The sequence below is a fragment of the Stigmatopora argus genome, chromosome 20 (genome assembly GCF_051989625.1).
Source record: "Stigmatopora argus isolate UIUO_Sarg chromosome 20, RoL_Sarg_1.0, whole genome shotgun sequence".
Taxonomy (NCBI): domain Eukaryota; kingdom Metazoa; phylum Chordata; class Actinopteri; order Syngnathiformes; family Syngnathidae; genus Stigmatopora; species Stigmatopora argus.
The window spans coordinates 7,912,136-7,935,120 of NC_135406.1; the positions used below are offsets into that span (position 1 = coordinate 7,912,136).

General features: G+C 43.1%; 15 non-coding genes across 15 annotated transcripts; all 15 read left to right on the top strand.

Annotated features, from left to right (window-relative positions):
* The first annotated feature begins 7,313 nt into the window (after positions 1-7,313).
* Positions 7,314-7,386, top strand: trnaf-gaa (transfer RNA phenylalanine (anticodon GAA)). The gene has a single exon. It is a non-coding gene; the product is annotated as a tRNA-Phe (tRNA).
* A 291-nt stretch (positions 7,387-7,677) lies between these two features.
* On the top strand, positions 7,678-7,750 carry trnaf-gaa (transfer RNA phenylalanine (anticodon GAA)). The gene has a single exon. It is a non-coding gene; the product is annotated as a tRNA-Phe (tRNA).
* A 291-nt stretch (positions 7,751-8,041) lies between these two features.
* trnal-gag (transfer RNA leucine (anticodon GAG)) lies at positions 8,042-8,114 on the top strand. Its single transcript has one exon. It is a non-coding gene; the product is annotated as a tRNA-Leu (tRNA).
* Positions 8,115-8,405: 291 nt separating this feature from the next.
* Positions 8,406-8,478, top strand: trnaf-gaa (transfer RNA phenylalanine (anticodon GAA)). The gene has a single exon. It is a non-coding gene; the product is annotated as a tRNA-Phe (tRNA).
* Positions 8,479-9,129: 651 nt separating this feature from the next.
* Positions 9,130-9,202, top strand: trnaf-gaa (transfer RNA phenylalanine (anticodon GAA)). The gene has a single exon. It is a non-coding gene; the product is annotated as a tRNA-Phe (tRNA).
* A 1,019-nt stretch (positions 9,203-10,221) lies between these two features.
* trnaf-gaa (transfer RNA phenylalanine (anticodon GAA)) lies at positions 10,222-10,294 on the top strand. The gene has a single exon. It is a non-coding gene; the product is annotated as a tRNA-Phe (tRNA).
* Positions 10,295-10,585: 291 nt separating this feature from the next.
* trnaf-gaa (transfer RNA phenylalanine (anticodon GAA)) lies at positions 10,586-10,658 on the top strand. The gene has a single exon. It is a non-coding gene; the product is annotated as a tRNA-Phe (tRNA).
* A 655-nt stretch (positions 10,659-11,313) lies between these two features.
* Positions 11,314-11,386, top strand: trnaf-gaa (transfer RNA phenylalanine (anticodon GAA)). The gene has a single exon. It is a non-coding gene; the product is annotated as a tRNA-Phe (tRNA).
* Positions 11,387-12,405: 1,019 nt separating this feature from the next.
* trnal-gag (transfer RNA leucine (anticodon GAG)) lies at positions 12,406-12,478 on the top strand. The gene has a single exon. It is a non-coding gene; the product is annotated as a tRNA-Leu (tRNA).
* Positions 12,479-12,769: 291 nt separating this feature from the next.
* On the top strand, positions 12,770-12,842 carry trnaf-gaa (transfer RNA phenylalanine (anticodon GAA)). Its single transcript has one exon. It is a non-coding gene; the product is annotated as a tRNA-Phe (tRNA).
* Positions 12,843-13,133: 291 nt separating this feature from the next.
* Positions 13,134-13,206, top strand: trnaf-gaa (transfer RNA phenylalanine (anticodon GAA)). Its single transcript has one exon. It is a non-coding gene; the product is annotated as a tRNA-Phe (tRNA).
* Positions 13,207-13,497: 291 nt separating this feature from the next.
* Positions 13,498-13,570, top strand: trnaf-gaa (transfer RNA phenylalanine (anticodon GAA)). Its single transcript has one exon. It is a non-coding gene; the product is annotated as a tRNA-Phe (tRNA).
* Positions 13,571-14,225: 655 nt separating this feature from the next.
* On the top strand, positions 14,226-14,298 carry trnaf-gaa (transfer RNA phenylalanine (anticodon GAA)). Its single transcript has one exon. It is a non-coding gene; the product is annotated as a tRNA-Phe (tRNA).
* Positions 14,299-14,589: 291 nt separating this feature from the next.
* Positions 14,590-14,662, top strand: trnaf-gaa (transfer RNA phenylalanine (anticodon GAA)). Its single transcript has one exon. It is a non-coding gene; the product is annotated as a tRNA-Phe (tRNA).
* A 291-nt stretch (positions 14,663-14,953) lies between these two features.
* trnaf-gaa (transfer RNA phenylalanine (anticodon GAA)) lies at positions 14,954-15,026 on the top strand. Its single transcript has one exon. It is a non-coding gene; the product is annotated as a tRNA-Phe (tRNA).
* The last annotated feature ends 7,959 nt before the right edge of the window (positions 15,027-22,985 follow it).

Below are 22,985 nucleotides of genomic sequence, written 5' to 3' on the forward strand. Positions count from 1 at the left end.
GCTGGTTGTATAGAGAAAAGGCAGACATGGGTGACGACAGGCATGCGGAAGTCTGCCAATGAGTGAAGGGTGTGCGTGTAAGAATACGCTAAAGGCACGCCCCTAGCAGGTACCAGTATATAGTGTGGGTATGTGCATCATTGCAAAACAACTTCGGTTTGGTTTCTAAGGACCCCCGAAAATGACAAAGAGACACGCTTACGAAGCTCAGTTCAAATTTCAAGCCATCAAATATGCAGAGGAACATGGGAATCAAGCAGCCGCGAGGGAATTTAAGATCAACAAATTCATGGTTCGCAAATGGAGGAAGCGGGAGAACGAGTTTCGGCAAGTCAAGAAGACGAAGCTGAGTTTCCGTGGAAACAAGCCAAGGTGGCCCGACTTGGAAGACCAACTGGAGCGGTGGATTCTTGATCAAAGTGCAGTTGGGAGAAACATCTCCACAGTCACCATTCGACTGAGGGCAAAAGCACTAGCGTAAGAATTGAAAATTGAACATTTTCAAAGAGGTCCGTCTTGGTGCTTTCGCTTTATGAAACGACACCATCTATCCGTTAGAGCGAGGACAACCGTGGTGCAGCAACTTCCAGCGGACTACATTGAAAAGCTAGCCATTTTCCGCACCTACTGCAGTAAGATTACCGACAAACGTATACAGCCTAACCACAACCTAACAAACTCTCCCACCTCGGACTATCCTCCTCCATCTGCTGTTGGATAAAGAACTTCCTAACCAACCGACCACAAACTGTTAGACTTGGTTCCCACCTTTCTTCCTCCATTACACTGAGCACTGGCTCCCCTCAAGGCTGTGTACTGAGTCCTCTTCTGTACTCCCTGTACACTTATGACTGTACACCAACCCACCAGTCCAACTACATCATCAAATTTGCTGATGACACCACTGTGGTCGGACTCATCTCAGAAGGGGATGAGGCGGCCTATAGAGACGAGGTCAACAAACTGTCTTCGTGGTGCTTGATGAACAACCTCACACTGAACAACACAAAAACTAAAGAAATAATCCTGGACTTCCGCAAACAGAGCACAGATCTGGCCCCACTCCTCATAAATGGAGTTCGTGTAGACAGGGCCCAGTCCTTTAAATTCCTGGGGGTCCACGTCACGGACAAGCTCTCCTGGTCCACAAACACCACGGCAGTAGTGAAGAAGGCCCAGAAAAGACTCCATTTCCTGAGGGTACTCAGGAGGAATAACTTGGACACTAAGCTTCTGGTAACCTTCTATAAAGTCACTGTGGAGAGCATCCTGGCATACGGCATCACAGTGTGGTACGCTGGAAGCACGGCAGAAGACAAAAAGGCCATGCAGAGAGTGATCAACACTGCCCAGAGGATCGTCGGCTGCTCTCTGCCCTCACTGGAAGATATTGCCAGCCCTCGTTACATCAGCAGAGCTCGGAACATTGTTGGGGACCCGGACCACCCTGGTCACGACCTGTTCCAGCTGCTTCCCTCTGGCAGGCGCTACCGGTCTCACAAGGCACGGACAAAGAGGCTTAAGGACAGCTTCTTCCCCACAGCCATCAAGACTCTAAACTGCAGCAGCACGGCACGACACACAATCCCCTCGGTGTAACAACTTCGGGGTGAGGATAGATGAAGGACGTTGGGCGGCGATCTGCCTCCTGCTGGCTGACTAGGTAAGTAAGGAAGACAGTGGGAGGTAAGTGATCCATTTTATTCTTTGTTGGCATCGGTGAGGCAATCCTTCGCAGTCGCCGGGAGCTGGTTGCGCTCGGGAGGTGATGCGATGTATCCATCACGGCAAAATTGCCAGCAAGTCTGAACTCTTGCCTGAGAAAAGTGCACTTCGTGGAGAAGCACCTTCAATTTCGTCATACGCAGCTGGGTATGATGACAATTAGGTTTTTGTCTAGTCAATGATGACGACAAGCCTAAGTCTGATTTTATTTTATTTTTTTTACATAACCAACATGGACAAGGTCCGGCTGACTTTTGACATCCCGGTGAACCACACTGTGGAGAAGAAGGGGACCAGCACGGTAGCGATACGCACAATGGGGCACGAGAAGTCGGCTTTTAGAGTCGTTCTTGGTTGTCATGCTAATGGTCAGAAACTACCACCTATCGTGATTTTGAAGCGAAAGATGCTGCCGAAAGAAAAGTTTCCAGCCGGCGTCATCGTGAAAGCAAACCAAAAGGGCTGGATAGAAAATGAGAGATTGGCTAAGTGAGGTGTATGTTAAGAGACCGGATGGCTTTTTCCAAGCCTCGCCGTCACTCTTGATTTGCGACTCCATGCGTGCCCATCTCACAGCAGAGGTGAAAAACCAAGTCAAGCAAATGAACTCCGTGCTTGCCGTCATTCCCGGAGGTTTAACTAAAGAACTCCAACTGCTGGACATCGGCATCAACCGGGCGTTCAAAGTAAAGTTGCGAGCGGCATGGGAACATTGGATGATAGATGGCGAACACAGCTTTATGAAGAGTGGGAGGCCGCGCCGGGCTAGTTACGCCACTATTTGCAAATGGATTGTGGCAGCTTGGACAAACGTGTCTGCTTGCACTGTTGTTCGAGCTATTGCCAAAGCCAGCATCATTTCTGTGGAGGCACATGACAATATGAGTGACTCTGACAACGACGAGAGGGAACCCAGCGTTTTTGATGAATCGTTTGCACAATTGTTCAATTTGGACACAGGAAATGAGGACTGATGGATTTGTGGGTGCTGATTGATCAAAAAACGTGAGTACAATGTAAAATGGCTAAATAAAGTACAACCAAACTCAATTTTGCTTCAGTTGATTTTTTAAAAACGTTTTTACCGTGTGTTCGTATGTTTAAGCTGGCGTATGTTTTGCCATGCCGAGCTGGGTCCAATAATAAATACAGTGCGCCTTGTGTATGTGTCAAATACAGAAATAGCACCCGTTACTGAGACTGCGCCTAATAATACGGCCTTATAGTTGTGAAAATACTGTACATACAAATCAAATCAGTTTGTATAAATATAAAATTGGAATAGAACTAGTCCAAAATGAAAAAAGTAAAGAATTTAGTTTACAAACCTAATAGAAAATTTGGAAGATTAAATGAAATAAAACAACATTTTACTTGATTTTCTCTCTTTTTCAAACTGAGACAAATTCACATCAGACTATATTTATCAACATGATTCAAAAATGACACGAAGGATTCTCGTCATTTTTGCCAATTAATAGATAATACACACAGACATTTGTGTCTTTTAAGTCTTATGAATAAATCCTTGGCAACAAACTTAGTATTATGTATTATTAAGTATTTTTAACCAATGGGGGTTATTATGGGTATTTTTTAGGTATTCTTGTGATGTAATGTTGAACCACAAATTGAGCAAAGAAAGAGCTTTTCGCCAATGCGGGTTGTTAAGTCTTCTTTTCAGGTTCCCCTCTGTGAAAATGTTCGAAGATTAAATGGGCAGGAAATAAATTCTCAGCAGTGTGGGTTCTCGTGTGGCTTTTTAAATGGTGCTTTAGCGAGAAAGCTTTATCACAAATCAAGCACAAAAATGGTTTTTCACCAGTGTGAGTTCTTATGTGGGTTTTTATATTTTCCTGACGAGAAAAGCCTTGACCACAAACTGAGCACAAAAATGGTTTTTCACCAGTGTGGGTTATTGTGTGGACTTTTAAGTTTCCCTTCCGTGTAAATGCTTGACCACAAACCGAGCACGAAAACGGTTTTTTACCAGTGTGGGTTCTTGTGTGGGTTGTTAAGCTATCCTTGTGTGTGAATGTTTGACCACAAATTGAGCAGGAAAAAGGTTTTTCACCGGTATGTGTTCTTGTGTGCGTTTTTAAGCTTTCCTTGTGTGTGAATGTTTGTGTTGGAATAATGATTCAAACCTTTTAAATCATTATTAGTAATATTTAATTAAAAAAGGAAAAACATCTTTCAACAAACTCTGCTTACAACTTGCAAGGAAAATGCCATGTGACGCCGTCTTAGTCCCCAGTGCATTCTGACGAGCGGAATACTCTTCGTTCCATTTAGCGGCACATAACCAAAACATTCAAAGGTAATCTGATTTAAACAATTGCATACGCAAAAACAACTGTCTCTGCTGTTTTGAACAATTGTATAAGCTCAACCGAATAACATCATGAAGGTTATAAAAACACTGTCTGTTTTTATCGGAACACCTGCGTAAGAATTTGCACAATAAGCAAAACAACGGCATTATTATTTGCACCAGTAAGCATAATAATTTCTTTATAAGGTAAACAAAGCAGTATTTTCAAATCTGCTGGAGTCTTCGTCATAACATTTGGTAGAAGTGTCCGTAACGCCTTCGCCCTTGAAGAGTCGACTGTGCAGGAAAAAGTCCATCTTCCCATGACTTGATTTATAGCATTACTACTTATTGAAAAATGTTTACAACACATATAGAATATTCCATAATAATTCTATAATTCCCTCCTTTTACTATATGTTTGTTATTCATTTTATGACAAATTCAAAATGAGAGGGATATCACCGTTGGCTGTTGTAATTTTACCCGCTTAGGCTCTACTCGTTCGGCAGGTCTGAAAAGCAGAAAATAAGATCATTTTCACCCAATCCATCCTCGGGATTACCATGCTCCTGGAATTCACTGTTAGTGTCAGCACGTTTCATCAGTAGGAGATATAATTCATGCAATTTGGAATTTGTAGGGGCAATCGCAGTGGTTATAAGTCGGCTCATCAAAGATCTTAAGCAGGGAATAATACAACACCCACATAATGTCAAAATCGTAGCAAAAAGGGCTACCACAAATTAGGCCAAATCATTATTAGTGAGGCCACAAATCTGTCAGCGGACATTATTCTACTCCAGGATGCTTTTTCATCTTGCGGTTTAGGGTCTGCAGGCCATCGTTGGCCCTGGTGTGGGACCCAGTGGGGGGCGTGTTGTTGAGTGCAACATTTTCAAACATTGCATACGCCCCCTGCTCCTTCAAGAAGCATTTCAACCGCTGCACGATCCTGGAACGCCGTCAGACTAGTGGCTGCCAGTTGTTCCTTTATCGCCACAAATCCCTGTTCAGTATAATTTCCAAGTTTTTGGACATTGTAATGCAGGTAATTTATCCAATCAACATTTTTGTTTGGAGTAATTAAAAGAAAAATATACTCCCAACCTGCTGCAATCTGATTAGCCAACTTATACTCATCTGGTACGCCCCGTGGATGCCAATCGCATCAATGTATGTCGGATCACCCTCTCTCCATGCGACGCCGTCGCGAGGGGCCCGCCATCATACCGGATTTCTGTGCGGCCAATTGTATCTCCTCTACTGTAGATGGAAAAACAGACACTGGTAATAGCAGTGAGACCAAGGCACAAAGTCCTGCTGTCATTTTGGCAGGAGTCGTATAATTTGTTTTGACCCCACCACCACCATAGGTCAGAACGTGGAATCAGGGGTGCCTTCTGTTTTAGGACGTGGGCACACCACGTCACATTTATCGCTCCCAGTGCCGGACCGTGCCCTGTGAGGACTAAGCAGGTAAAATGATTAAACGCGACATGTGTTGAAAAGTTAGGCTTGTCCTTTGCTGCCGTTGTAACTGGGTAGACATTATTCCATTTCATACATTTTGGGCTTACATCTTTTGTCATTATCTCCTTTACACAATCAGGGGTCATTTGTGCGGGTACTACTCTTAAGAGAGGTCGGCCCCCCATACATGTTATACAGGTTTGATACAGGTTTGATTTATAATAGCTGCATTTTCCATCAACAATAACCAATTATTTCTTACCGCCTCCCGTTTGGGAACTCCCCGTTGCAGAAATGAATTCTCTGGTCATCTCAGATTTTAATTTTACTATGGCGGATCCGGGTGTTTCCATCTCTGACGACCTTCTTACCCATGGACTTTAGGAAAAACGTCAGACAAAGATCCACAAGTTAATTTGTCAGTCTGAATTATGATTTGTAATGCCCCACCGTATGGGTTAATTTTATCGAAGGCCTGATGGTTTTTCCGCACACGTGTGTCATCCAAGCTTGCCAATCTAGACCAGTTTCTGCAACAAGGTTTCCCCAATCTGTTTTAGGACTGTTATGTACCACACATATTCTATAAAATCCATGTGTATCCTTTGAAATGGATACGTAGCTTTTGTAGCTTGACATAAGGGGGAATCGCCCGTGTTTTTGCCATATATCTGCATATAGATTGAATATATAACCTCCCCCTTTTTTTGAGGCATGAAATTTACCATGACTCAAAATGGCAGCCCTCCCAGATAAGTCTTTTGTTTTTGTTTAGTCCCCCAGGTTCCCAAAATTTCCCATTGCAGAAATCAAAAAATTTCATTTGGCGAAATTCTTTTCTTTTTGTTTCTGTCCTACTCTGCCACCGCCGTCCTTGAAAGGCTTATCAGCGATTTCAGAAATATTCCACCTTGATATTAGAATATTGATATATCTTGGTGGCTAGCCAATTGAAACACAAAAGACAGACACTCATCCACGCTGGCACTCATAATCAAGGAATTTAGAGTGCTCCCCCAATCATCAAGATTGATGCCTGAAGAAACTAGATAATTAATGTATTAGATTCACATGCCACATATCTAAAAATAGAAATTTGTTCAATTGCCACCGCCCCTTACCCCAGTCAGTCAGCATGTAGACTGCCATGCGAGTGGCTGTGATTAACTATTCGCCAATAATGCAATAACGGAAAAGTTGTGACACATTGAAACACACACACACCCCCTTTTTGTATTTTAACCGTTTGTAAAAACTTTATCTCCATGTTCTGGATTAAGTTACACCCCCTTTCAATGTTATCGAATTTTGCCCATTCTAATCAACCCATCTACTTAAAGCATTTCTCCAAGGTTGATATTTTATAATTTGGAGATGTTATTTTTAAAACATAGACATTATTTCATCACTTGTTTCCCACCATGAAAGGCCCCACCTGAATTTAGATTTTTTTTTTTGTAGATATTCCCCTTTATCTAAGCTTGTTATTGCCCATCGTTATCACCGTAACATTCAGGTGTATTAACCCCATAATTGCAATGCAGTAAGTTTTGGCTAAATTCTTAATTTGTATGCCCCTAAAGTAATAGACAGTAATAACGTCCCAATAGTCATCAATATGACCTATACCAAAGCATTTTCCCCCTGTCAAACAGGGAACGCCTTTTGTGCACTGAAAGACGCTCCATGTTTCTTCTAGGGAAACTATGCCTATCCTTAACCAATTATCTTATCTACCCCAGCCAGGTTCAATTTACCTAACAATTTGGATGAATGCCATGAAATTTCTCATTTCATTTCTGCCGATGTAGCTCAGTTGGGAGAGCGTTAGACTGAAGATCTAAAGGTCCCTGGTTCAATCCCGGGTTTCGGCAAAGCATTGGACCTGGGAAGCCCAGCCTAAATCGGATGGCAGTCAGTATGAAAACTGTTTACCTGTAAGCTATGAGTTTTTTTGCAGTCAAGTTTGATTCCTGTCACCGACATGAGCCGAATTGGCTCATATAAAGAGTTTTGGTAAGCGTACCCTGAATCAAACTCGGGCTTCGGCAGTCCCTTGAACTCTGTAAACCGGATCAATACCAGTTAATGCTCCAAATGGAATATTATACTAGTAAGCCATGAGTCAATTTGCAGTCCAAGTTGTTTAACACTGTAAACAATCAGCTGAAGTAGCTCAGTTGGGAGAGCGTTAGACTGAAGATCTAAAGGTCCCTGGTTCAATCCCGGGTTTCGGCAAAGCATTGGACCTGGGAAGCCCAGCCTAAATCAGATGGCAGTCAGTATGAAAACGGTTTACCTGTAAGCTATGAGTTTTTTTGCAGTCAAGTTTGATTCCTGTCACCGACATGAGCCGAATTGGCTCATATAAAGAGTTTTGGTAAGCGTACCCTGAATCAAACTCGGGCTTCGGCAGTCCCTTGAACTCTCTAAACCGGATCAATACCAGTTAATGCTCCAAATGGAATATTATACTAGTAAGCCATGAGTCAATTTGCAGTCCAAGTTGTTTATCCCTGTAAACGATCAGCTGAAGTAGCTCAGTTGGGAGAGCGTTAGACTGAGGATCTAAAGGTCCCTGGTTCAATCCCGGGTTTCGGCAAAGCATTGGACCTGGGAAGCCCAGCCTAAATCAGATGGCAGTCAGTATGAAAACTGTTTACCTGTAAGCTATGAGTTTTTTTGCAGTCAAGTTTGATTCCTGTCACCGACATGAGCCGAATTGGCTCATATAAAGAGTTTTGGTAAGCGTACCCTGAATCAAACTCGGGGTTCGGCAGTCCCTTGAACTCTCTAAACCGGATCAATACCAGTTAATGCTCCAAATGGAATATTATACTAGTAAGCCATGAGTCAATTTGCAGTCCAAGTTGTTTGTCGCTGTAAACAATCAGCCGAAGTAGCTCAGTTGGGAGAGCGTTAGACTGAAGATCTAAAGGTCCCTGGTTCAATCCCGGGTTTCGGCAAAGCATTGGACCTGGGAAGCCCAGCCTAAATCAGATGGCAGTCAGTATGAAAACTGTTTACCTGTAAGCTATGAGTTTTTTTGCAGTCAAGTTTGATTCCTGTCACCGACATGAGCCGAATTGGCTCATATAAAGAGTTTTGGTAAGCGTACCCTGAATCAAACTCGGGCTTCGGCAGTCCCTTGAACTCTAAAACGGATCAATACCAGTTAATGCTCCAAATGGAATATTATACTAGTAAGCCATGAGTCAATTTGCAGTCCAAGTTGTTTAATGCTGTAAACAATCAGCCGAAGTCGCTCAGTTGGGAGAGCGTTAGACTGAAGATCTAAAGGTCCCTGGTTCAATCCCGGGTTTCGGCAAAGCATTGGACCTGGGAAGCCCAGCCTAAATCAGATGGCAGTCAGTATGAAAACTGTTTACCTGTAAGCTATGAGTTTTTTTGCAGTCAAGTTTGATTCCTGTCACCGACATGAGCCGAATTGGCTCATATAAAGAGTTTTGGTAAGCGTACCCTGAATCAAACTCGGGCTTCGGCAGTCCCTGGAACTCTAAAACGGATCAATACCAGTTAATGCTCCAAATGGAATATTATACTAGTAAGCCATGAGTCAATTTGCAGTCCAAGTTGTTTAGTGCTGTAAACAATCAGCCGAAGTAGCTCAGTTGGGAGAGCGTTAGACTGAAGATCTAAATGTCCCTGGTTCAATCCCGGGTTTCGGCAAAGCATTGGACCTGGGAAGCCCAGCCTAAATCAGATGGCAGTCAGTATGAAAACTGTTTACCTGTAAGCTATGAGTTTTTTTGCAGTCAAGTTTGATTCCTGTCACCGACATGAGCCGAATTAGCTCATATAAAGAGTTTTGGTAAGCGTACCCTGAATCAAACTCGGGCTTCGGCAGTCCCTTGAACTCTCTAAACCGGATCAATACCAGTTAATGCTCCAAATGGAATATTATACTAGTAAGCCATGAGTCAATTTGCAGTCCAAGTTGTTTAAGGCTGTAAACAATCAGCCGAAGTAGCTCAGTTGGGAGAGCATTAGACTGAAGATCTAAAGGTCCCTGGTTCAATCACGGGTTTCGGCAAAGAATTGTACCTGGGAAGCCCAGCCTAAATCAGATGGCAGTCAGTATGAAAACTGTTTACCTGTAAGCTATGAGTTTTTTTGCAGTCAAGTTTGATTCCTGTCACCGACATGAGCCGAATTGGCTCATATAAAGAGTTTTGGTAAGCGTACCCTGAATCAAACTCGGGCTTCGGCAGTCCCTTGAACTCTCTGAACCGGATCAATACCAGTTAATGCTCCAAATGGAATATTATACTATTAAGCCATGAGTCAATTTGCAGTCCAAGTTGTTTATCGCTGTAAACAATCAGCCGAAGTAGCTCAGTTGGGAGAGCGTTAGACTGAAGATCTAAAGGTCCCTGGTTCAATCCTGGGTTTCGGCAAAGCATTGGACCTGGGAAGCCCAGCCTAAATCAGATGGCAGTCAGTATGAAAACTGTTTACCTGTAAGCTATGAGTTTTTTTGCAGTCAAGTTTGATTCCTGTCACCGACATGAGCCGAATTGGCTCATATAAAGAGTTTTGGTAAGCGTACCCTGAATCAAACTCGGGCTTCGGCAGTCCCTTGAACTCTCTGAACCGGATCAATACCAGTTAATGCTCCAAATGGAATATTATACTATTAAGCCATGAGTCAATTTGCAGTCCAAGTTGTTTAATGCTGTAAACAATCAGCCGAAGTAGCTCAGTTGGGAGAGCGTTAGACTGAAGATCTAGAGGTCCCTGGTTCAATCCCGGGTTTCGGCAAAGAATTGGACCTGGGAAGCCCAGCCTAAATCAGATGGCAGTCAGTATGAAAACTGTTTACCTGTAAGCTATGAGTTTTTTTGCAGTCAAGTTTGATTCCTGTCACCGACATGAGCCGAATTGGCTCATATAAAGAGTTTTGGTAAGCGTACCCTGAATCAAACTCGGGCTTCGGCAGTCCCTTGAACTCTCTAAACCGGATCAATATCAGTTAATGCTCCAAATGGAATATTATACTAGTAAGCCATGAGTCAATTTGCAGTCCAAGTTGTTTATCGCTGTAAACAATCAGCCGAAGTAGCTCAGTTGGGAGAGCGTTAGACTGAAGATCTAAAGGTCCCTGGTTCAATCCCGGGTTTCGGCAAAGCATTGGACCTGGGAAGCCCAGCCTAAATCAGATGGCAGTCAGTATGAAAACTGTTTACCTGTAAGCTATGAGTTTTTTTGCAGTCAAGTTTGATTCCTGTCACCGACATGAGCCGAATTGGCTCATATAAAGAGTTTTGGTAAGCGTACCCTGAATCAAACTCGGGCTTCGGCATTCCCTTGAACTCCCTAAACCGGATCAATACCAGTTAATGCTCCAAATGGAATATTATACTAGTAAGCCATGAGTCCATTTGCAGTCCAAGTTGTTTAACGTTGTGAACAATCAGCCGAAGTAACTCAGTTGGGAGAGCGTTAGACTGAAGATCTAAAGGTCCCTGGTTCAATCCCGGGTTTCGGCAAAGCATTGGACCTGGGAAGCCGAGCCTAAATCAGATGGCAGTCAGTATGAAAACTGTTTACCTGTAAGCTATGAGTTTTTTTGCAGTCAAGTTTGATTCCTGTCACCGACATGAGCCGAATTGGCTCATATAAAGAGTTTTGGTAAGCGTACCCTGAATCAAACTCGGGCTTCGGCAGTCCCTTGAACTCTCTAAACCGGATCAATACCAGTTAATGCTCCAAATGGAATATTATACTAGTAAGCCATGAGTCAATTTGCAGTCCAAGTTGTTTAACTCTGTAAACAATCAGCCGAAGTAGCTCAGTTGGGAGAGCGTTAGACTGAAGATCTAAAGGTCCCTGGTTCAATCCCGGGTTTCGGCAAAGCATTGGACCTAGGAAGCCCAGCCTAAATCAGATGGCAGTCAGTATGAAAACTGTTTACCTGTAAGCTAAGAGTTTTTTTGCAGTCAAGTTTGATTCCTGTCACCGACATGAGCCGAATTGGCTCATATAAAGAGTTTTGGTAAGCGTACCCTGAATCAAACTCGGGCTTCGGCAGTCCCTTGAACTCTCTAAACCGGATCAATACCAGTTAATGCTCCAAATGGAATATTATACTAGTAAGCCATGAGTCAATTTGCAGTCCAAGTTGTTTAACGCTGTAAACAATCAGCCGAAGTAGCTCAGTTGGCAGGGCGTTAGACTGAAGATCTAAAGGTCCCTGGTTCAATCCCGGTTTTGGGCAAAGCATTGGACCTGGGAAGCCCAGCCTAAATCAAATGGCAGTCAGTATGAAAACTGTTTACCTGTAAGCTATGAGTTTTTTTGCAGTCAAGTTTGATTCCTGTCACCGACATGAGCCGAATTGGCTCATATAAAGAGTTTTGGTAAGCGTACCCTGAATCAAACTCGGGCTTCAGCAGTCCCTTGAACTCTCTAAACCGGATCAATACCAGTTAATGCTCCAAATGGAATATTATACTAGTAAGCCATGAGTCAATTTGCAGTCCAAGTTGTTTAACGCTGTAAACAATCAGCCGAAGTAGCTCAGTTGGGCGAGGGTTAGACTGAAGATCTAAAGGTCCCTGGTTCAATCCCGGGTTTCGGCAAAGCATTGGACCTGGGAAGCCCAGCCTAAATCAGATGGCAGTCAGTATGAAAACTGTTAACCTGTAAGCTATGAGTTTTTTTGCAGTCAAGTTTGATTCCTGTCACCGACATGAGCCGAATTGGCTCATATAAAGAGTTTTGGTAAGCGTACCCTGAATCAAACTCGGGCTTCGGCAGTCCCTTGAACTCTCTAAACCGGATCAATACCAGTTAATGCTCCAAATGGAATATTATACTAGTAAGCCATGAGTCAATTTGCAGTCCAAGTTGTTTACCGCTGTAAACAATCAGCCGAAGTAGCTCAGTTGGGAGAGCGTTAGACTGAGGATCTAAAGGTCCCTGATTCAATCCCGGGTTTCGGCAAAGCATTGGACCTGGGAAGCCCAGCCTAAATCAGATGGCAGTCAGTATGAAAACTGTTTACCTGTAAGCTATGAGTTTTTTTGCAGTCAAGTTTGATTCCTGTCACCGACATGAGCTGAATTGGCTCATATAAAGAGTTTTGGTTAGCGTACCCTGAATCAAACTCGGGCTTCGGCAGTCCCTTGAACTCGATAAACCGGATCAATACCAGTTAATGCTCCAAATGGAATATTATACTAGTAAGCCATGAGTCAATTTGCAGTCCAAGTTGTTTAACGCTGTAAACAATCAGCCGAAGTAGCTCAGTTGGGAGGGCGTTAGACTGAAGATCTAAAGGTCCCTGGTTCAATCCCGGGTTTCGGCAAAGCATTGGACCTGGGAAGCCCAGCCTAAATCAGATGGCAGTCAGTATGAAAACTGTTTACCTGTAAGCTATGAGTTTTTTTGCAGTCAAGTTTGATTCCTGTCACCGACATGAGCCGAATTGGCTCATATAAAGAGTTTTGGTAAGCGTACCCTGAATCAAACTCGGGCTTCGGCAGTCCCTTGAACTCTCTAAACCGGATCAATACCAGTTAATGCTCCAAATGGAATATTATACTAGTAAGCCATGAGTCAATTTGCAGTCCAAGTTGTTTAACGCTGTAAACAATCAGCCGAAGTAGCTCAGTTGGGAGAGCGTTAGACTGAAGATCTAAAGGTCCCTGGTTCAATCCCGGGTTTCGGCAAAGCATTGGACCTGGGAAGCCCAGCCTAAATCAGATGGCAGTCAGTATGAAAACTGTTTACCTGTAAGCTAAGAGTTTTTTTGCAGTCAAGTTTGATTCCTGTCACCGACATGAGCCGAATTGGCTCATATAAAGAGTTTTGGTAAGCGTACCCTGAATCAAACTCGGGCTTCGGCAGTCCCTTGAACTCTCTAAACCGGATCAATACCAGTTAATGGTCCAAATGGAATATTATACTAGTAAGCCATGAGTCAATTTGCAGTCCAAGTTGTTTAAATCCGTAAATAATCAGCCGAAGTAGCTCAGTTGGGAGAGCGTTAGACTGAAGATCTAAAGGTCCCTGGTTCAATCCCGGGTTTCGGCAAAGCATGGGACCTGGGAAGCCCAGCCTAAATCAGATGGCAGTCAGAATGAAAACTGTTTACCTGTAAGCTATGAGTTTTTTTGCAGACAAGTTTGATTCCTGTCACCGACATGAGCCGAATTGGCTCATATAAAGAGTTTTGGTAAGCCTACCCTGAATCAAAATCGGGCTTCGGCAGTCCCTTGAACTCTCTAAACCGAATCAATACCAGTTAATGCTCCAAATGGAATATTATACTAGTAAGCCATGAGTCAATTTGCAGTTCAAGTTGTTTAACGCTGTAAACAATCAGCCGAAGTAGCTCAGTTGGGAGAGCGATAGACTGAAGATCTAAAGGTCCCTGGTTCAATCCCGGGTTTCGGCAAAGCATTGGACCTGGGAAGCCCAGCCTAAATCAGATGGCAGTCAGTATGAAAACTGTCTACCTGTAAGCTATGAGTTTTTTTGCACTCAAGTTTGATTCCTGTCACCGACATGAGCCGAATTGGCTCATATAAAGAGTTTTGGTAAGCCTACCCTGAATCAAAATCGGGCTTCGGCAGTCCCTTGAACTCTCTAAACCGGATCAATACCAGTTAATGCTCCAAATGGAATATTATACTAGTAAGCCATGAGTCAATTTGCAGTCCAAGTTGTTTAACGCTGTAAACAATCAGCCGAAGTAGCTCAGTTGGGAGGGCGTTAGACTGAAGATCTAAAGGTCCCTGGTTCAATCCCGGGTTTCGGCAAAGCATTGGACCTGGGAAGCCCAGCCTAAATCAGATGGCAGTCAGTATGAAAACTGTTTACCTGTAAGCTATGAGTTTTTTTGCAGTCAAGTTTGATTCCTGTCACCGACATGAGCCGAATTGGCTCATATAAAGAGTTTTGGTAAGCGTACCCTGAATCAAACTCGGGCTTCGGCAGTCCCTTGAACTCTCTAAACCGGATCAATACCAGTTAATGCTCCAAATGGAATATTATACTAGTAAGCCATGAGTCAATTTGCAGTCCAAGTTGTTTAACGCTGTAAACAATCAGCCGAAGTAGCTCAGTTGGGAGAGCGTTAGACTGAAGATCTAAAGGTCCCTGGTTCAATCCCGGGTTTCGGCAAAGCATTGGACCTGGGAAGCCCAGCCTAAATCAGATGGCAGTCAGTATGAAAACTGTTTACCTGTAAGCTAAGAGTTTTTTTGCAGTCAAGTTTGATTCCTGTCACCGACATGAGCCGAATTGGCTCATATAAAGAGTTTTGGTAAGCGTACCCTGAATCAAACTCGGGCTTCGGCAGTCCCTTGAACTCTCTAAACCGGATCAATACCAGTTAATGGTCCAAATGGAATATTATACTAGTAAGCCATGAGTCAATTTGCAGTCCAAGTTGTTTAAATCCGTAAATAATCAGCCGAAGTAGCTCAGTTGGGAGAGCGTTAGACTGAAGATCTAAAGGTCCCTGGTTCAATCCCGGGTTTCGGCAAAGCATGGGACCTGGGAAGCCCAGCCTAAATCAGATGGCAGTCAGAATGAAAACTGTTTACCTGTAAGCTATGAGTTTTTTTGCAGACAAGTTTGATTCCTGTCACCGACATGAGCCGAATTGGCTCATATAAAGAGTTTTGGTAAGCCTACCCTGAATCAAAATCGGGCTTCGGCAGTCCCTTGAACTCTCTAAACCGAATCAATACCAGTTAATGCTCCAAATGGAATATTATACTAGTAAGCCATGAGTCAATTTGCAGTTCAAGTTGTTTAACGCTGTAAACAATCAGCCGAAGTAGCTCAGTTGGGAGAGCGATAGACTGAAGATCTAAAGGTCCCTGGTTCAATCCCGGGTTTCGGCAAAGCATTGGACCTGGGAAGCCCAGCCTAAATCAGATGGCAGTCAGTATGAAAACTGTCTACCTGTAAGCTATGAGTTTTTTTGCACTCAAGTTTGATTCCTGTCACCGACATGAGCCGAATTGGCTCATATAAAGAGTTTTGGTAAGCCTACCCTGAATCAAAATCGGGCTTCGGCAGTCCCTTGAACTCTCTAAACCGGATCAATACCAGTTAATGCTCCAAATGGAATATTATACTAGTAAGCCATGAGTCAATTTGCAGTCCAAGTTGTTTAACGCTGTAAACCAGGGGTCACCAAACTACGGCCCGCGGGCCGGATACGGCCCGCCGGCACATTTGGACCGGCCCTCTGAACAATACCAGAGACGCTATCGGAATTTTTTTTTTTTTTTTTTTTTTTGAATTTTTTTTTGGGATGCGGCCCGCTGGCACATTTGGACCGGCCTTCTGAACAATACCAGAGACGCTATCGGATTTTTTTTCCTATTTGGCCTTGAAGACTGGGACATTTTAATCTTGTGTTTGGTTCATTGCACCCCTGCTGAGCCCACAAATCATCCCAGTGAAGCGGGGCTTCGCATTGCTTCTTTGGTGACACGCGCGGGGAGAGTGTTTCCCTTTGATGCATGCGGGCACGTCCACCGTTGCATGCACGAGCAGTGTTACCGAGACATCTGGACGATCGCAGGTGAGGGCGGAGCCCTGGGACCATCGCGGACTATTCAAGCATATTAAAACTGCAACCTGTTTGAGAACGGAATAATGGCGAAAAAGTTAGGTGAGAGAAAAATTGATTCAGAATGCAGGATATTTAACCTGGAGTGGACAAACGATTATTTTTTTGTTCAATGCAAAGAAAAGGCTGTTTGTCTCATTTGTCAAGAGACGGTGGCGGTATTCAAAGAATACAATCTTTGCCGACACTATGAATCCCGTCACAAAGACAAGTACGATAGATTGCAAGGCCAAATACGAGCAGACAAACTCTCAAAGCGAAAAAGTGGACTACTATCTTAGCAGAACCAGGCATCCGTTCGGGCCAGCTTTTGGGTTGCTAAATTGATAGCAAGCAGCGGTAAGCCTTTCACTGACGGAGAGTTTGTTAAGAAATGTATGGATACTGTCGCGGAGGAGGTGTGTCCCGAGAAGAAAGATGCATTTAATGCCGTAAGTCTGTCGGTGAGTACAATGACCAGACGCGTTGAAGAAATCGGGAGTAATGTATATGCCCAGCTGCAGCAGAAGACGAAATAATTTGACTTTTTTTCATTAGCACTGGATGAAAGCACGGACGTGCAAGACACAGCGCAACTGCTCATTTTTATTCGTGGAGTTAGCGCAAACTTTGAGATTTGCGAGGATCTGGCAGCCCTCCAAAGTCTCAAAGGGACTACAACGGGAGAGGATATTTTTGACAAAGTGTGCCAAACCATGGAGAAGTTGGACCTGGACTGGTCAAAGCTAGCTAGCATCACGACTGACGGGGCTCCTAGCATGGTGGCCGAAACTTGCGGTCTAATAATGGGACGCATGAACCAGGAGTTGGAAAAAAGGGGTCTCACCGCCCCGCTACGAGTCCACTGCCAAATTCACCACCAAGCACTGTGTTGCAAAATGTTGACGTGGGATTCTGTAATGACGGTTGTGGTGTCGTGCATAAACTTCAGAGCAAAGGGAGAAGATTGTGCATGGCACAACAGAAAGTTAATGTTCCATGGCTTTTTCTGTTACAAACTGACACCGGCCCCCCATCAGAGAAGGGAAAAGTTATGTGGCCCTCACAAGAAAAAGTTTGGGGACCCCTGCTGTACACAATATTTAAGACACTGTCAATCAAAAGTTATCGGAGAAGCACATTTTAAGAAATTATATCAGAAAAATAGCAATTTCTCAAAGGTGTCTTAAACCCAAAAGGAAAAGTTTGTTTTTTCTTTTATTTACATTATTCGCTTAATCCGGACCAACCACTAGATTTAAATTATGTCTTGATTTTCCCATTTTTAACGAATATTTGCAAATTTTCCCTCCAATTTTGTTCTTTTGTGTTTTAGTTCAATAAGTATTTTGTAAAATGTAAAAATAACTATATAGAAATATTTTCAACAAATGATTATTCCCTTATTGAAAATAAAAGCTCAAATAAACATTGTTTTAGATCTATGAAAAATATTTAAGGCTTTATATCCAGTTCTTTAAATCCGATTTAATCTCTCTCTCTCGCTCTCTTGCTCTCTCCCGCTCCCTCCCTCCCACTCCCTCTCTCCCTCCCTCCCTCCCTCCCTCCCTCCCTCCCTCCCATTTTTACATTTTACTAAATACTCATCAACTAAAACACAAAAAGAAAAAATAAGGATGAAAAAAATGCAAATATTCGTTAAAAATGGGAAAATCAAGAAATATAATTTACATCTAGTGGTTGGTCCAGATTGAGGGAATAATGTTAATAAAAGAAAAAACAAACTTTTCCTTTTGGGTTTAAGACACCTTTGAGAAATTGCAAATTTTCTCATATAATTTCTGCGCTTCTTCGATAACTTGTGATTGACAGTGTCTTAATTATTGTGTATAATGTCCACGAATACTGAAATTAAAATTAAACAAATTTTCTCCTGACCACAAGAGAGCGTTACCTAAATAAGAGACTGATTCCTGCGAGTTCAAACCGTTTCATTGAAGAACTACTTCTCCCGTGATGCCAATCGTCAAAACAGAACAGCTCCATTATCAAGGACGATTTTTTTCTGCGCATGCGCGTTTTGCGACGCCTCCTTTTGAGACGCGAGTTTCAAGTGATTTATGTTTAATTTAATTTTCAGTTTAATTCAAACCTGAGCAAATATTTTTGCTCAAACCACATGTCAGACCATTTGAAGATTATTTATTTCCTATGTCCGACTCTTACATTTATAAACTTAATGCGACGAAGGAAGTGACGCTGCCACCGCGCATGCGCAGTTTTCGTCACCAAACTTAACCAATGGGTCCCCGTCGTGTCTAGCATAAGCTATTTTATGACCTTAAATATCAGCCAAAATCATTTTCAAGACCTCGTTGAAGCTTTGCGGCCTACTTTAGCTCAGCCTGTTAGCATATATCAAAGGATCAACTCTTCAAGTCGTCGAAGAACTTTGAAGCTTTGCGCCCTCTTTAACTTAGCCTAGCTAGCAGCTATCAATGGCGTCTCCATCAGAATTTACGTGTGGGAAAAGAGCAGCAAAGTTCCACGAGGAAAACTCGACATTTTGCAAAATAATCCATGCAAAAGTTGTCCTTCACAGAATAGAAGGTGGGTCCATTTTTATATCTATATATTCCCTTCATCATTAAGGCTTAATGGTAATTGTAGAAGTGCTTTTTTGTGCGCTGCAATTGCATATTCAAGTACAGTAATCCCTCAGCATTTCACTACATCGCAGATTTTTCTGGGGAAAATGTTTATTTTTTAAATAATTTTTCAAGCGGAAGCAACTCCCATGTCTTCCGCTTGCTACTAGGACTCAGCACTGGAGATTTTTTTAAAATTATAAATTCATAAAAATGTGAAAACCGGCCCAGAGGAGCGAGTGGTTAGCGCATCGGCCTCACAGCTCTCAGGTCCTAGGTTCAAATCCAGGTCAAGTCCACCTGTGTGGCGTTTGCATGTTCTTCCCAGGCCTGTGTGGGTTTCCTCCAGATACTCCGGTTTTCCTCCCACACTCCAAAGACTTGCATAGTAAGGCTTTTTTTAATAATAAAAAAGACCATGTATAGCAGGGGTCCCCAAACTTTTTCCTGTGAGGGCCACATAACTTTTCCCTTCTCCGATGGGGGGCCGGTGTCAGTTTGTAACAGAAAAAGTGTGACGATCGATCGTAGGGGAGCTTACATTTTTTATTGTTTTCCAGAAAGCCACACATAACCAAATAACCCTTTCCAGGTTATTTACAGAAAAAAAGTCAGGAAACAAATAATAACACTATTAATGAAATAAATAATAACTAAATAACCCTCTCTGAGTTCTTCGCAGAAAAAACAGGAAATAACACTATTTATGAAATAAATAATAACTAAATAACTCTCTCTGGGTTCTTCATAGAAAAAAAAAAGCCATGGAACATTAACCTTCTGTTGTGCCATACACAATCTTCTCCCTTTGCTCTGAAGTTTATGCACGACACCACAACCGTCATTACAGAATCCCACGTCAACATTTTGCGGCACAGAGCTTGCTGGTGAATTCGGCAGTGGACTCGTAGCGGGGCGGTGACACCCCTTTTTTCCAACTCCTGGTTCATGCGTCCCATTATTAGACTGCAAGTTTCAGCCACCATGCTAGGAGCCCCGTCAGTCGTGATGCTAGCTAGCTTTGACCAGTCCAGGTCCAACTTCTCCATGGTTTGGCACACTTTGTCAAAAATATCCTCTCCCGTTGTGGTCCCTTTGAGACTTTGGAGGGCTGCCAGATCCTAGCAAATCTCAAAGTTTGCGCTAACTCCACGAATAAAAATGAGCAGTTGCGGTGTGTCTTGCACGTCCGTGCTTTCATCCAGTGCTAATGAAAAAAAGTCAAATTCTTTCGTCTTCTGCTGCACCTGGGCATATACATTACTCCCGATTTATTCAACATGTCTGGTCATTGTACTCACCGACAGACTTACGGCATTAAATGCATCTTTCTTCTCGGGACAGACTTCCTCCACGACAACATCCATACATTTCTTAAAAAACTCTCCGTCAGTGAAAGGCTTACCGTTGCTTGCTATCAGTTTAGCAACCCGAAAGCTGGCCCAAACGGATGCCTGGTTCAGCTGAGCTTGGCGTAGAAATGTAGTCTGCTGAGATAATAGTCCAACTTTTAGCTTTGAGAGTTTGTCTGCTCGTATTTGGCCTTGCACACTATCGTACTTGTCTTTGTGACGGGATTCATAGTGCCGGCGAAGATTGTATTCTTTGAATACTGCCACCGTCTCTTGACAGATGAGACAAACAGCCTTTTCTTTGCATTGAACAAAATAATAATTGTTTGTCCACTGCAGGTTAAATACCCTGCATTCTGAATCAATTTTTCTCTTAACTCACCTTTTCGCCATTATTCCGTTCTCAAACAAGTTCAGGTTGCACAGTTTTTATATGCTTGAATAGCATCGCAATAGCGATGGCCCCAGGGCTCCGCCCTCACCTGCGATCGTCCAGATGTCTCGCTAACACTCTGCTCGCGCATGCAACGGTGGAAGTGCCCCATGCATCAAAGGGAAACACTCTCCCCGCGCATGTCACCAAAGAAGCAATGCGAAGGCCCGCTTCACTGGGATGATTTGTGGACTCAGCAGGGGTGCAATGAACCAAACACAAGATTAAAACGTCCCAGTCTTCAAGGCCAAATAGGAAAAAAATCGTATAGCGTATCTGGTATTGTTCAGAGGGCCGGCCCAAATGTGCCGGCGGGCCGTATCCGGCCCGCGGGCCGTAGTTTGGTGACCCCTGATGTATAGTAAAGTATCAGTTTCTTTAAAAAATGACCATTTATAGAAAGGTTTTTTTTTTTTTAATTACCTTTTTATTTTGTCGCGTGTGGGTTTTCTCCAGGTACTCCGGCTTCCTCCCACATTGTAAAGACATGGTAGGCTGATTCGACACTAAATTGCTCCTAGGTATGAGTGTGAGTGTGAATGGTTGTCTGTCTTGTTGTGCCCTGCGATTGGCTGGCCAACAATTCAGGGTGCCCCCCCCCCCCCCCCTCCGCCTCTGGCCCAAAGTCAGCTGGGATAGGCTCCAGCACCAACACCCCCCCCCCCCCCCACGACTCTGATGAGGATAAAGCTGTTCAGAAAATGAGATGAGATTAAAGAATCCTTTGGGTTTAATAAAACAACACATTTTTATACATTGAAATGTGTTGGTGTGCTCTTAATTATACTTTAATTTTTAAGGTGAACTCTGTTTTCCTCAAACTGTTGATTACAATGCGGGTCACCCGCGAGTGCTATAATTATTCCTTGTTAATTAAACATTTGCTGTGGCAGCCAGCATATTACCGGAAAACGTTGACATACGGGTGTCCCATTTTACGGGAAATTTGAGATACGAGCTAAATTCGGAGCCATTTTTTTCCTTGAGAAATGAAACAAATTGGAGATACGAGCTTATTGAGATGGTGGTCAAATATGTGTGGGTGTGTATAGTCATTTGAGTTGATTTCAGTTAAATTTCAAGTTAATGTCATGTTACGAGCCTAACCACCGCCAATATAAGTATAAGACTTTACATTCCCAGTCTAACCTAAAGGACTTCTCTTTGGATAGACAGATTATGAAACATATCATTTATTTTCGTGTCTTTGCAGGTTTCAGAGAATATCTTGGTCCTGATGGGAAAGAGTCTGTTGGCCTTAAAAAGGAACTTGAGCTCCCCCAAATCAAAGGGGAGGAGCCACAGTTCCCTCAACAACAAATGAGAGACGAGCGACTTCCAATCAAGAAGGAGGAAGATGATGTCATCTGGTCATTTGGTGAAAACCTGAAGAGGGAAGAGGATCTGGGCGTGACCAGCAGAGGGGCGGAGCCTGCACACACCTTAAAGTTACCCCAAATTAAAGAGGAGGAGCCAGAGTTCCCTCAACAGCAAATCAAGAAGGAGAAAGAAGATGTCACTGTGTCAACTGGTGAGCCTTTCAAGAGTGAAGATGATCTGGGCGTGGCCGACAGAGGGGCGGAGACTCCGAACGGCAGCTCAGCAGAAGGGCAAGCAGACAATTTAATTGCTCCGTTATCAGAAAGCGAAGACTTGCTTTATGACAATGAAGGTCTTAAGGACGGCAAACTCTGGAAATGCTCTCAGTGTGGAAAAACCTTTGGGAAAAAGTCTACTTTGAAAACTCACATGAGGAGCCACACTTGGGAGAAACCCTTATCATGTACAGTTTGTGGTAAAACATTTACACACAAGAGAAACTTAAATATTCATGCAAGAACACACATAGGTGACAAACCATTTTCGTGTTCAGTTTGTGGTAAACGATTTACAGAGAAGAAAACCTTAAAAAGGCACACAAGAACCCACACTGGTGAAAAATCATTTGCGTGCTCAGTTTGTAGTCAAAGATTCACACAGAAGGGACACTTAATTAGTCATGCAAGAACACACACAGGTGACAAACCATTTTCATGCTCAGTTTGCGGTAAAAGATTTACAGAGAAAGGAAGCTTAAAAATACACACAAGAACCCACACTGGTGAAAAACCATTTTCGTGTTCAGTTTGTGGTAAACGATTTACAGAGAAGAGAACCTTAAAAGGGCACATAAGAACCCACACTGGTGAAAAACCATTTTCGTGTTCAGTTTGTGGTAAAACATTTACAAACAAGAACATCTTAACTATTCATGCAAGAACACACACGGGTGAAAAACCATTTTCGTGTTCAGTTTGTGGTAAAACATTTACAAACAAGAACATCTTAACTATTCATGCAAGAACACACACGGGTGAAAAACCATTTTCGTGTTCAGTTTGTGGTAAAAGATTTACAGAGAAGGGGACCTTAAAAAGGCACACAAGAACCCACACTGGTGAAAAACCATTTTCGTGTTCAGTTTGTGGTCAAAGTTTCACATGGA